The sequence below is a fragment of the Nelumbo lutea genome, chromosome 1 (genome assembly GCF_056320005.1).
Source record: "Nelumbo lutea isolate HS-2025 chromosome 1, American lotus-T2T, whole genome shotgun sequence".
NCBI classification, from domain to species: domain Eukaryota; kingdom Viridiplantae; phylum Streptophyta; class Magnoliopsida; order Proteales; family Nelumbonaceae; genus Nelumbo; species Nelumbo lutea.
The window spans coordinates 172,057,200-172,070,111 of NC_142684.1; the positions used below are offsets into that span (position 1 = coordinate 172,057,200).

Genomic DNA, 12,912 nt, shown 5'->3' on the forward strand with positions numbered 1-12,912 from the left:
GGGATGCTGGTGTATCTCGACAGGCTACGCTCTGTTGTTAGATTTAAGTTTTTTATTTCAGCTATTAGAATGTTGTCAGCCTAGGCTGTTGTCAGCATGTTCTTTTCTTTATTTTTAGGGTGTGCTGCCAGGGACCTACTTGTAATTTCCTTATTCTTTATTTTGTTACATTAAGATAAAATAGATGTTGGGCGCCACCAGCAATATACTTTTGACTCTCACATTTTTTTCTTCCTCTTCTCTCCTCTCTCTTCTTCCTCTTTTCTTGTAAGATTACATCATATCAGAGCACAACTCTGGGCAATAGGAGTTGTGTTTTCCGCTGAGAAAGTATCCATTCAAGCCAGGCGTCAGATTTCTTGGACTGTGAAGACAAAAAAAAATCTAATTGGATTGATCAGAAATACCTTTTGTCGCTTCTTCTGGGTTCTTCCTCAGTCGTAGCACCAAGGTAACCCTAGTTGGAGGAGGCCGATGCTGTGAAGCTTCCTTTTTACCTTCGGCTGATGTTGTGAAGGCCTAGTTGTGTTTTTTACACCTTCGTACAGGTGCTGTACAGGGGTGTGAGATCCCCTTTGTCCAGGTATGTGTTGTGTTTAAATTGGTGTGGAAGTGTGGAGTTTACAGCAGTATATTTCTTCTTTCTGGAATGTTTATTTGCTGCAAGTAGCCCTTTAGTAGTGTGTACATGTTTTCAGAAGTAGTGTGTGGAGTTTTGTGCCCTAATTGTGACTGTTAAAAGCAGTACTGGAGTGAGGACTGGTCTTGTGCACCTGCAGTTTTGTTTTTGACTTGTAGACCTGGCTTTAAAAATGGCAAATGATGATTCTGCCTCATCTGAGGTTACATCAACCCGTGGTACAGCAGGTATGGGGACTGAAAATATGATATCCCCTATGCCGATTACTCCTTTAAATGATCTGAACTACCTGGAGCAGGCCAAAGGTGTAAAACTTTATGTAACAACAAGGGGAAAAGCTGGTTACATAAATGGAAGGGTTAAAGAACCTAGGAGTGGGACTGTTGAACATGATCGATGGGACCAAGAGAACAGTATGGTGATGGTCCTGGCTTCTTGCAGCCATGGAATCTGAAGTGAAAAAGAATTTTATGTGGGCAGATACTGCAAATGAGATATGGGAACAAGCCAAAACCACCTATTCTGAGCAAAGGCACAATGCTAAGATCTACCAGTTACAAGCTGAATCCTCAACTTGTAAACAGGGAAACCGTAGCTTATCAGCCTATTATTCAGCTCTTACCTCAGTTTGGAAGGAATTAGACCACTATCAGACTATAGAATGGAAACGTGAGGATGATGCTAGAGCCTATAAGAACCCCTTAGAGTTCAGCGGTTTCTCAGTAGTGGGTTTCTTAGCAGCGGGTTTTTGCCTTCTTGTTGGGACTAAGCCCCATATATGAACCCCTTAGAGTTCAGATTTTAGAAAGTAAAGAGTTGCCTTCAGTTCAAGAGGTGTATGTCCTTGTTCAGTTTGAGGAAAGTAGGCGGAGTGTGATGGTTACAACTGAGGGGGAGCAACAGGTAGCATTAGCTGCAATGGGTGGAAATAATATGGGAAAGAAAAATGATTCCAGGAAAGCTAATGATAAGGATAAGTTGTTCTGCACCCACTACCGTCATTCAAGACATACACGTGACACATGTTGGGAGCTCCATGGGAGACCAAAGTGGGCTGTAAAGAACCAAGAACAAGGTAAGGTACAAGGTCAGAAGAAGCCTAATACAAAAACACAATGTAGCAAATGTGGTAACCCAAGAAACTCAATCTGTTTGGGTGCCAACTAATACTACTAGAGAGCACTTCATTGGTTTTGACCCCAAGGAAGACATTATGAACTCCTTTTGTAGTCACTTAGAATCTTATGATAGGGCCTTGCGCCAAATGGACAGATCAGCTACTGGTAACCCTTCTAGTTCGTTTGCGTCTACATTAGGTAATGCAACCTCTACCTTCCATGTCTCCACAGCCATTGATTCCCCCTAGATCATTGACTCAGGGTCTTCTAATCACATGACTGGTAAGCCAAACCTATTCAGTTCTTATAACCTTTTGTCAGGAAGGGATAAGGTCAGACTTGCAGATGGATAATTTTCCTCCATTGCAAGCCAATGATCAATATCCCTTCCTCAAGGACTTAACCTGAATAATGTTTTGCATGTCCCTTAGCTTCCTATCAACCTTCTTTCTATTAGTAGTATCACAAATTCATTAAACTACAGTGTAACCTTTTTTCCCAATTCATGTATTTTTCAAGACCTAACTTCTACACTCTCGACAACAAGGCTGGTTTCTTGGTGTCATTTTCAAAGCTTCATAGTCGGTCAAATAAGGGTCAAATTTTTTTGTGGCACAATCGGTTAGGTCATGTGTCTTTTGAAATAATAAAGTCTTTGTTTCCTTTTTTATTTAAGTCATGTTCAGTATCAGATTTCCATTGTCAAATGTGTCAATTGAGCAAGCAATGTAGAGCAATATTTTCTTCAAGTAATAAAAGATCAAGTTTCCCTTTCCATATTGTGCATTCTGATGTGTGGGGACCTACTACCATAACTTCAGAGGGCGGGTATATGTACTTTATTACATTGATTGATGACTTCTCCCGCTATACATGGGTTTTTCCCATGTGTAGCAAATAGAAACCCCAAAGATCATAAGAGATTTCCAAAGAATGGTGTTTACACAGTTCCATGTTGAAGTGCAGATTTTTCAATCCGATAATGCGAAGGAATATTTCCATGGTGAGCTAAATGAATTCTTTGCTTCCCATGGATCCATTCATAGAAACTCATTTGCAAAAACACCACAACAAAACAATGTTGCAAAAAGAAAGAACAAACACCCCCTTGAGGTAGCCTAAGGGATGATATTACATATGAATGTTCCCAAACGATTTTGGGTTGATGTTGTACTTGTTGCTTTGTCATAAGCCGCATGCCCTCCAGAGTATTAAACTACAAGGCCCCTCATCAGTTATTATTTCCTCAATCTCCTTTATTTTCCAGTCCCATGAGGGTGTTTGGTTGTCGTGCTTTTGTCCATGACTTGTCCCTGTCCTGTGGTAAGTTGGATCCTCAGTCTATTCCATGTGTCTTTCTGAGTATCCCTCCTTGCAAAAATGTTATTGATGCTTTGATATCGTTAGTCATAAGTTCTTTGTCTCCATGGATGTCTCCTTTTTTTTAGTCTGAACCATTCTTCCCTGCTTCTCCTCAAGGGGAGAGTAATGTGGAAGAGGAGAAGCAGGCCCAGGTTCGTCAAGTCTCCCTTCCTTCTATTCTAGATCTCGCTCCTTTTTATGTCTTCCAACGTCAATGCCGTAGAGATCAGCAATGTGACAAATATGTGGAGCCACCAAATGCAAAGCAACCAACACTATCTGATTCCCAGGAGGTAAGTCCAACACTTGTTGATCCCATAGCCCCCATTTCGGTTGTGGATAATCTTGACATTCCTATTGCTCATAGAAAGGGGGTCAAGTCATGGACTACCAAACACCCCATTACCTATTATTTGTCCTATGACCACATTTCCCCCTCTCACCGTACCTTCCTATTTGTAGTTGATAGTATTTCCATACCCAGAAACGTGGTAGAGGCTTTAAAATACCCTAAATGGACAAATGCTATGAAGGAGGAGATATATGCCCACAATAAGAATCAAACATGAGAGTTAGTGAATCTTCCAACAAGGAAAGACCCAGTGGGGTGTAAGTGGGTGTTTTAGAGTGAAACACAAAGCAGACGGGACAGTTGAAAGGTACAAAGCAAGGCTGGTAGCTAAAGGGTACACCCAAGTTTATGGTGTTGACTACGATGAGACATTTGCTCCAGTAACTAAGATGAACTCAATACGGGTTCTTCTATCATTGGCTGCAAACCTTGACTAGAAATTGCATCAACTGGATATAAAGAATGCCTTTTTAAATGGTGATCTGGAGGAGGAGAGGTGTACATGGTCCAATCCCCTGGTTTCTGTGCCAAAGGAAGTGAAAGTAAGGTGTGTAAACTAGGAAAGTTTCTCTATGGTCTAAAACAATCTCCTCGAGCGTGGTTTAGTAAATTTCATATGGTGGTTCAACAAGTGGGGTTCAAGCAATGTCAGTCAGATCACACTTTCTTTGTGAAGGGATGTCAAAAACAAGTGGTTGTGTTGATAGTGTACGTAGATGATATCATCATTACAAGAAACTAGAGCACAGAAGGAATTCCTAGCCTCTCAATTTGAAGTGAAAGATTTGGACCCCCTAAAGTACTTTCTTGGAATTGAGGTTGCCCGCTCAAAAAGGGGCATCATCATCTCTCAAAGGAAGTATATCCTAGATTTGTTACAAAATACAGGCAAGTTAGATGCAAAACCAACCAATACCCCTATGGATATTGACCATAAACTGGGATATTGTGATGGTGAACCACTAAAAGATGTGAAATAGTTTCAAAGATTAGTGGAAAGGTTGCTTTATTTGTCCATGACACGCCTTGACATTACTTACTCAGTTGGGGTCCCAAGCCAATTCATGCACTCCCCTAAGAGACCACACATGGAGACAACAAAGAGGATTCTTAGGTATTTGAAGAAGTATTCAGGAACAAGGTTACTATTCAACAAACATAATCATCTGAAGATGGAAGTCTACACAGATGCTGACTGGGCAGGTGTTGTGGATGATAGAAAATCCACAAGTGGGTATTGTACCTTTGTAGGAAGAAATCTAGTGACATGGAGAAGTAAGAAGTGAAGTGTAGTGGCAAGGTCAAGTGTTGAAGCGGAGTATAGAGCTATGGCATATGGGTGGCTGAAGAACCTTTTAGGGGAACTTGGGGTTACTATCCACAATCCTATGTCCCTCTACTGTGACAATAAGGCAACCATTAACATTGCTAGTAATCCAGTCCTACATGATAGGACCAAGCACCTTGAGGTGGACAAGCACTTCATAAGAGAAAAGTTGGAAAAGGGAGAAATTTGCACCCCTTATGTCAAGTCCAAGGAGCAACTTGCTGATGTTCTCACAAAAGGACTTCCACACCTGCGTTACAATGAGTTATGTGACAAGTTGGGCTTGATAGATATATACAACCCAACTTGAGGGGGAGTGTTGTTAGATTTAAGTTTTTTATTTCTGTTGTTAGAATGTTGTCAGCCTAGGCTGCTGTCAACATGTTCTTTTCTTTATTTTTAGGGTGTGACACCGGGGACCTACTTGTAATTTCTTCATTCTTTATTTTGTTATAACACATTAAGATAAAATAGAAGTTGGGTGCTGCCAACAATATACTTTTGACTCTCACATATTTTTTTCCTCCTCTTCTCTTCTCCTTTCTTCTCTCCTCTCTCTTCTTCCTCTTTTCTTGTAAGACTACACGCTCAATTTCCCTTGGAAGTCTATTCATGGTATTCTTCCTCTTTTCTGATCAAGTATGATGCTGGTACTGGAGACAAGGTTTTGTTTTGGGAGGACATTTGGGTTGGATACTCTACCCTTAAGGACCTTTTTTCCTTCTTTGTATTCCTTTCTTGTTTTAAAAAAAGCCAATTCAGAGGCTTGCTTCCTTCTCTGCTTCCTCCAATCTAGACTAGAATTTGGGCTTTAGGAGAGATTTAAGGGATTTTAAGCTTGACCAGGCTGCTTTGCTCCTTAAAATTCTTGAACCTATTTGTTTGGACCCCTCCTCTCCTGATAGCCGCATTTGGGTGCCTTCTCTTGTTTTAAAAAGAGCCAATTCAGAGGCTTGCTTCCTTCTCTGCTTCCTCCCGTCTAGACTGGAATTTGGGCTTTAGGAGAGATTTAAGGGATTTTAAGCTTGACCAGGCTGCTTTGCTCCTTAAAACTCTTGAACCTATTTGTTTGGACCCCTCCTCTCTTGATAGCCGCATTTGGGTGCCTTCTCTTGTGCCTCTTTTTTCTCGTCTCTATGTTCAAATCCTAATTCTCAACCTTTTCATAGCAAGGAGGTTTGCTCTAATCCTATCCCTCCCAAAGTGGGAGCCCTCTATTGGGAAGTGTCTCTTGGAAAAATAAACACTTTGGATGTCTTGCAAAAAAGGAAGCCGGGTCTCTACATATCCCCTTACTGGTATACCCTTTGCAAAGCAAATGAAGAGTTGTTACCATTTACTAATCTCTTGTCCTTTCGTTGTAGGTCTATGGGAGAAGCTTTTTAATCTTTTTGGGTGTACGTGGACAGAAGCAAGGCAGATTAGCAATCTCTTTGACCCCACAACCTTTAGGTGGCCAAAGAAAAGAGGTAGAGTCTTGTGGAGGTGTGCGAGAGCTGCTTTGGTGTGGACTGTTTGGAAGGAAAGAAATGCCAGAATTTTCAATGATAAGGAGAAGGATGAGATTAGTATATGGGAAAGTATCCTATATAAGGCCATAAGTTGGGCAAAGCCATTGGACCTGTTTCAACCTTTCTCCTTTGTTGATTTCTGGAGGAATTGGGAGCAAATTGCCAAAAGTTCTGCTGTAAGACTTACACCTGTGGTGGAGTGGAAGCCTCCTGGAGAAGGAGCTATCAAATTAAATTTTGATGGCAGCAGCCTAGGTAACCAGGGCTGTCCGGAATTGGGGGAGTCTCCAAAAATGCTGAGGGCCAGATCATAGCCTTATATTCTAGTCCTATTGGTGTGAGAGATTGAGTTAATGAAGAAGTCCAAGCTGCTCAAAAAGGAGCAGAGCTTGCTAAGGAGATGAGGTTGGAACACTTAATCATTGAAGGAGACTCTAAACTGGTTATTGGGTGGATAAAAGAGTCGGACACTGCAGCCTGGTTCTACAGAGTGTCTTTGAGAAAATTCAGATGGCTAACTTCAAACATATCAGTCACAACTCAATGGGAAAGAAGATCGGCAAATGGATTGGCAGATTCTTTAGCTAAACAAGGGGCACATAGGAATCAGATTTTTTGGGCTCAATTGTAAGCTTGTTGATACAGTTTAGAGGCGGCACCTCACGCCTCTTTGTGGGATCTTGTAATATGTATTATTTGCGATCCTTTTAATAAAATCTTTATTATCTATCAAAAAAAAGAAATTATAAAAGGATAAACTCTTTTAAATAATTATATCACTATAAAGTGATAAAAATTATGCTTTTGAAATGATTATACCATTTCAATATGGCATCTTCCTCTACTTAAAAATAAACATAGGAGTTTAAAAAATTATTACATTGTAATTTGACACTAAATGTTCATCGGGAGAGGTCAGCTAATGGGTTGGCTAATGTGCTAGCTAAGCAAGGGGTCAATAGGGATTAGTTATAATGGGCTCAATTGTAACTCCTTTATCTGTTTTGTGTCTATTTTGAGAGGTTAAACTCTAACCTCTCGTGAGTTGTTTGTATTGCTGAACACATTGACTTCTCTAACAAAATTGAATTTACTTGTCAAAAAAAATATAATATAGTACAGACCATTGATGTTTTAGTTATAAACATTATTTTACTATGTTTGTTTAGTATTAAAGTTATGATTTAAAATGAATATGCTTCTTATGCTACTATATTGTTTATCCCTCATAAGAGTTTGTAATCTTAAAAGATTAATTGCAGATTAAAAAAACATTAAAACATCAACCATATTTTATTAACATATATATATATATAATTAAAAATATTCCATGAAGGAAATAAGAAGAAAAGAGTCATCTATAATGATAAAGCTTGAAAAATAATGAGTTTTAAGAGAACATCATCATCATCACCATCCATGCCTTATCCCAACTATATGGGATAAGAGTACAAACCATATTAAAACAAATATTTAGATAATATCTATGTACATATAAAATGAAAAACTTATATTGATACGATTAGCAAAATAAAACTTGATGAGAACAATATAAAACATTTTAACACACCAAGGAATATGTCAAGATAAAAAGGGCAGCCCAGTGCACGAGACTCCCGCCAATGCAGGATATATTCCAAGAGGGACAGATGTACACAGCCTTACCCCTGCACATACAGAGAGGCTGCTTTCAAGATATATTCCAGTAACGCATCATTTTAGTACCCATGGAAATGGAAATACATCAAAGGAAATATTGGTAAATATGAAGACATTTTAATATATGATCATTTCATCCTTAAATGAACAAGTAAGAGATCAAATGAACGACGACTAGTCAAAGTTCATATTTTTTAAGGAACTTGTTTGTCAAAATCAAGAACTGAAAAACAGAAGAAAAGAAGGATAACTAGCACAAGTTAAAGTCACGAGATGCTAGTTGATTATGAAGATAAGTCTTTATATACCACAAATATTCACCATATTTGCTCAGTGCTCACTTAGTAGATAACATAAGGAGGTGCCATTCTAAAACCTTAATAAGATTATCTATTAAACAAAGGGAAGATCGTGTAGAATTATACAAGGGAAGCAGTTCTAAGTATAGCAAGGGAGGAGATAAATGCAAGAATGTTCAAATAAGAAACCTCTATTAAAGAAGCATGAATTGAGAACATTCTGGCAAAGGTTGCTCATCGGATTATCTTTGAGAGTTTTTTACCCTTTTTTATCTACCAATGACAATTAGAGGATGGCAAATTGCATCCTCATCATCTGCAATGAAGCATTGCATCCATCAATTGATCCCCTCCAGCCTCAACAGTTTGGGCAATCTGGGTAAGTCAAACACCAACGGAGTCTTTAGAAATGGCCATGGTGCTATCTTAGCTACTTTTCTGGACCTATTGGTCAAGGTGATTCAGCCAGAGCTAAACTGTAGTAGTACTTCAAAGCTTGAGATTGAGAAGCTCCCTTAATCACAGAGATACCATGACGAAAGGCGATTCTCAGGTAATATAGGATGGCTCAAAAACAAAAGTCCAAGATCATGGTAGTATAGACATATTGAAAGAAGAGAGATACTTGGCTAGGGAACTGAGGACATCCTTCACATGGTCCTAGAGATCAGAAAATAGATCAGCTGATGCATTGAGCAGATAAGGATAAACAGAAATCAATGTATTGGAGACTTGTTCCACCCCCCCCCCCCGAGGATCTAAATGTTAAATGTAAGCAAAAGGCTTGGGAAAAACCAATGGGTTAGGTAGCAGGGGCTAGCCTAAATTTTAAAAGGGATGTTTGACACACTGCAGACTTTCTACCACGTATCTTGTTCCCAAGAAATCGAGCTTAGCCAAACACTACCATGCATTCTAAACTTAAGATCATTCAATCAGGGGCATTTGTTAACGTAAAACCTTTTAATGGCACCCATCAAGTGCGTGGATTTTCACATGCAAGCATGACAATAGTAGACCTCCAAACAATTGAACCTCATGCCATATTTACATAATTACTCACCACTGCTAAATCAAAAACTACACAAGAGAATGATAAATGGAAACTCAGGTAGTCCGTCAGGTGAAGATTTTCTTTCTTTTCTTTTTTTTTTTTTTTTTTTTTTTGAAAATAAGGTCAAAACGAGTTTTCACCCTAGACCTATCGTGATCGAAGAGAAATACGAATGTCCAGAAATTTCTAATAATATTATTAATGCCGATGATTAAAATTGTAGATTAACAAAGATTTTCTGGATAAGTTACGAGATTTTATACGTTGCTATTAACATGTTATTACGGGGTATTATTCACCAGGAAAAGCAATAAAGACCAACAAACAATACGAAATTTAAGAAAGAGGGGGTAAGGGCAGAGGGGTACGGATTCTTCGGGTACACGTCAGTTCGGGATTCGCGTGGCGCGACTAGCTAGGAGCATCGGACGGTGTGGACTCAACGAATAACGTTTCTCTGTACGTTCTCCCGTCCTCAGGAGACGATAACACAACCGACCTAAGTCCGAGCAAAGCATTCTCAGTACAGTTTTGAAGTGAATCTAACGTTCGCCGGAGGGGATCTAAACAAATAGCCAAATAACTAAATAATTACGGACATCCGGTTAGCTCCTCCTCTCCCAAAGTTTCCATCGGGGACAAAAATTTGGAGCACAAGAACCGCTTCTCACCCAGGGGGACTAAACTTTGCCTAAGCTCCCTATTTTTTCCCTAACATTGAATGAACAGAACAGAATGGCGAATTCATGAAGCCGACCCCATATAGCTGGGACAGGGCGATGATGAAGATGATCTTGCTAAAGAAAATTAAAAACAGAAAAGTTGCATTATCATAGCTTCACCAACCTGAGACCAAAAAAAAAATAATGGCGTCGCCCAGAGTCGGAGAGGAAGGAGAAGCTTCACCTGGGACAAAAATGGCTTGCAATGGATCCTCAGCGAAAAGGAAGACGAAGCTTTAGGGTTTTCTGTAAATCCGTCCTGAAATTCAAAAGAAATCACAGCAAGTCTGTAAAATCTCTCTTCGATCATATCATTGAAGCATACTATTAAGAAATGGATGAAATGAATCTACTTTTACAAGGTAATGGAAAATTATATATTTGGAAAGAACCAAAGAATTTATTTTTCAAAAATCAGAAGAAAAAAAAACAGTGAATAAAAAATGAAAACCTACCGGATTCCAAGTGACAAAGATCACTTTACATAGCTGAAGCCGAAAGTCATTCGCAAGAAAGTGAACCCCTAAGAAGTAAACACTAATCTCGACTTATATAGCGTATAACGGTAATCAAAAGGACAACAACAACCACTTTATAAAATGACTATTTTACCCTCCGAAGCTCAATTATTTAGGCTTATTTTTTCGGTATCATGCAAGCAAGATCGGCTTCAGTCGGAGCAAAGTCCGTTCGAATATGTTCGAATAGCCTTTTATAGCTCTGCATCGGGAATATCTTCGTACTTCTATTCATGGAGATATTTCCAATGCAAAACTATGATGACTGTACGAATGGACTTTGCTCTGACTGAATCCTGTTTCCATGATCGCTGGCTCGTATTAGAACGAATAATGAAACTGTTTTTTTTACTCAGAAAAAAAGAATCGTATTATTTATCTATTCTGCCTAACAAAAAAAGAATCTTTTATCTATGTTGGGTGTAATTAAATTTAAGGGCCCGAACTTTCACTTCAAGAATAAAAGGCATTTTGTACTCAAAATCAAAACCTTTATTACCTTATCATTCGGTCAGTTACAAGTGGGAAGAAGATTTGTACGTGATGTTATATATGTTATTTGTGATACCGAAAAGATATGATATCCGAAGATATTTGATCAATCAAAAATACGATCTGATGATGCCAATGGTTGTAAGTGTTTTTGATATCATAATCAAATTCATGTTTTAAACATTTTCAAAAACCCTTAACAATATTCATTCAATTAATTCATACGAGTCCAGATTGACGCCCCCTACGTGCATATTTCACTGTGCATTGATAATTTGAGAATATTTTCCGTATTTGTCATGGGAGGCGTTGTCAATACACTGTTGGGATGTGCTGTGGGACACCGTTGTGAATTTAATTCATACTCTTCATTTTTGGTATCCTGCAACCACAACAGTGGTCATCTCTCTCTCCTCTACTTTTCTTCTCTGTTTCATATTTTGCAGCAGAACCGGTGAAAACTCGTAATCTAATACAACTATCAGCACTAGCAGTTCTCTCTTCTTTTTTTAGTTACTAGTAGAATGGACCATACAATGCACGGAGTATTTGAACCAATGGTTGATTAACCACCAAAAGCATTGGGGTCCTAATTCAGCCCAACACCTCAATGTATCAAGTTGGTCAGGAAATCTCTGTTTGGTTCGTTTGAGGAATTGTTATTGTCTAATTGATTGTCACCTAGCAAACTCAAGTTAATATCTATACTTACAACTTAAGAGTTGGTATAGTGTATACTATTCCTCGTAAACAATTGAACCAGTGTTGGCAACTGTGCAAAGTACAATAATAAGCAAATGTATATGCGAATAATTCAAATTTTTTATAGGTTAAAGGATAGCATCGGGCAGAGATCTGTATGTTTTCTTAGAAAAGAACTATGCAAGGAAGATTGTGGCTGAAAATGAAAAGTAAAATTTTCTTAAGCAATCAATTTGTGCTAAAATAAAAGATAAGTACTAATAAAGTTCCTACAAAGAATTGACAGTTGATTGGACCTAACATTGAGTAGTTTCATACGGGTTTGGGCATATCTAGCTTCATTTACATACAGCCTAAGATATCAACTGCTAGTTTGAAAATGATGATATAATCAGAATGAAATATAAATGAAGGTGCAAATATTTTAGACAATATGAATTCATATTGCACAAATTTCAAAAAAGAAATAACCAAATCTTGCTGCAATAGATATAAGAAATAATGGAATATAGTAGGAAATTTATGGGGAGATACAAATAAATAGTTAATTCCTTGGGGAGTCTAAGTTAAGAAAGTTTGTAACCAAAATACAAGGACAACATTAATGTATCATATAAAACAATGTTTTTCAGATATATGCAAAATAGGATAGAATATACCTGGCTTTCTACATGAAATCACTAATATGAAAGTCTACTTATTCCATACTTTTATTATTTGTATGAGGGTTTCATTGAATTGAAAACAGAACTGGGGCAATAAATCCACCTAGCAAGAAATGTTTCAGATTATTTGGAATTTGTAAAAAAAAGTTAAAAAAAAAAAACGGATGAATTCCTACAAGGAATTGACAGCTAATTGGACCTAAGATTAAGTAGTTTCAGATGGGTTTGGGTATATCTAGTTAGTTTCATTAATTAACAATAAATGCTAAAATATTTTAATAAATATTCAGAGAGAAAAGTTGTACTCGAATTGACAGAATCAACACTTTAGAGAGGTAAATCTTACTTGGATATAATTGTTGACATGACCATTTTTGTTGGGGATGGTAGAAATAGTTCTCTAAATCTTATCTTACTTGCATATCTTAATAAATAGTTCTCTAAATGCTTCTCTACATAACAGTTTCAATTACTTCATTTTGTTTACCTTT

General features: G+C 38.0%; 1 protein-coding gene across 20 annotated transcripts in view; it reads right to left on the bottom strand.

Annotated features, from left to right (window-relative positions):
- Nucleotides 1-10,594, bottom strand: part of LOC148879211 (CDPK adapter, putative (DUF1423)) — a 41,056-nt gene extending 30,462 nt beyond the window's left edge. For 5 of the 20 annotated variants that reach the window (XM_088960667.1, XM_088960663.1, XM_088960660.1 and 2 more), the window contains exons 1-3: nucleotides 10,500-10,581; nucleotides 10,229-10,303; nucleotides 7,881-7,977 (exon numbers count right to left, since the gene is read on the bottom strand). The gene's annotated coding sequence lies outside the window, so the exon portion shown is untranslated. Of the gene's footprint in view, nucleotides 1-7,880; nucleotides 7,978-10,168; nucleotides 10,304-10,499 lie in introns of all 20 variants that reach the window. The other 15 variants (XM_088960670.1, XM_088960666.1, XM_088960662.1 and 12 more) reach the window with 4 other exon arrangements.
- Nucleotides 10,595-12,912: the final 2,318 nt, after the last annotated feature.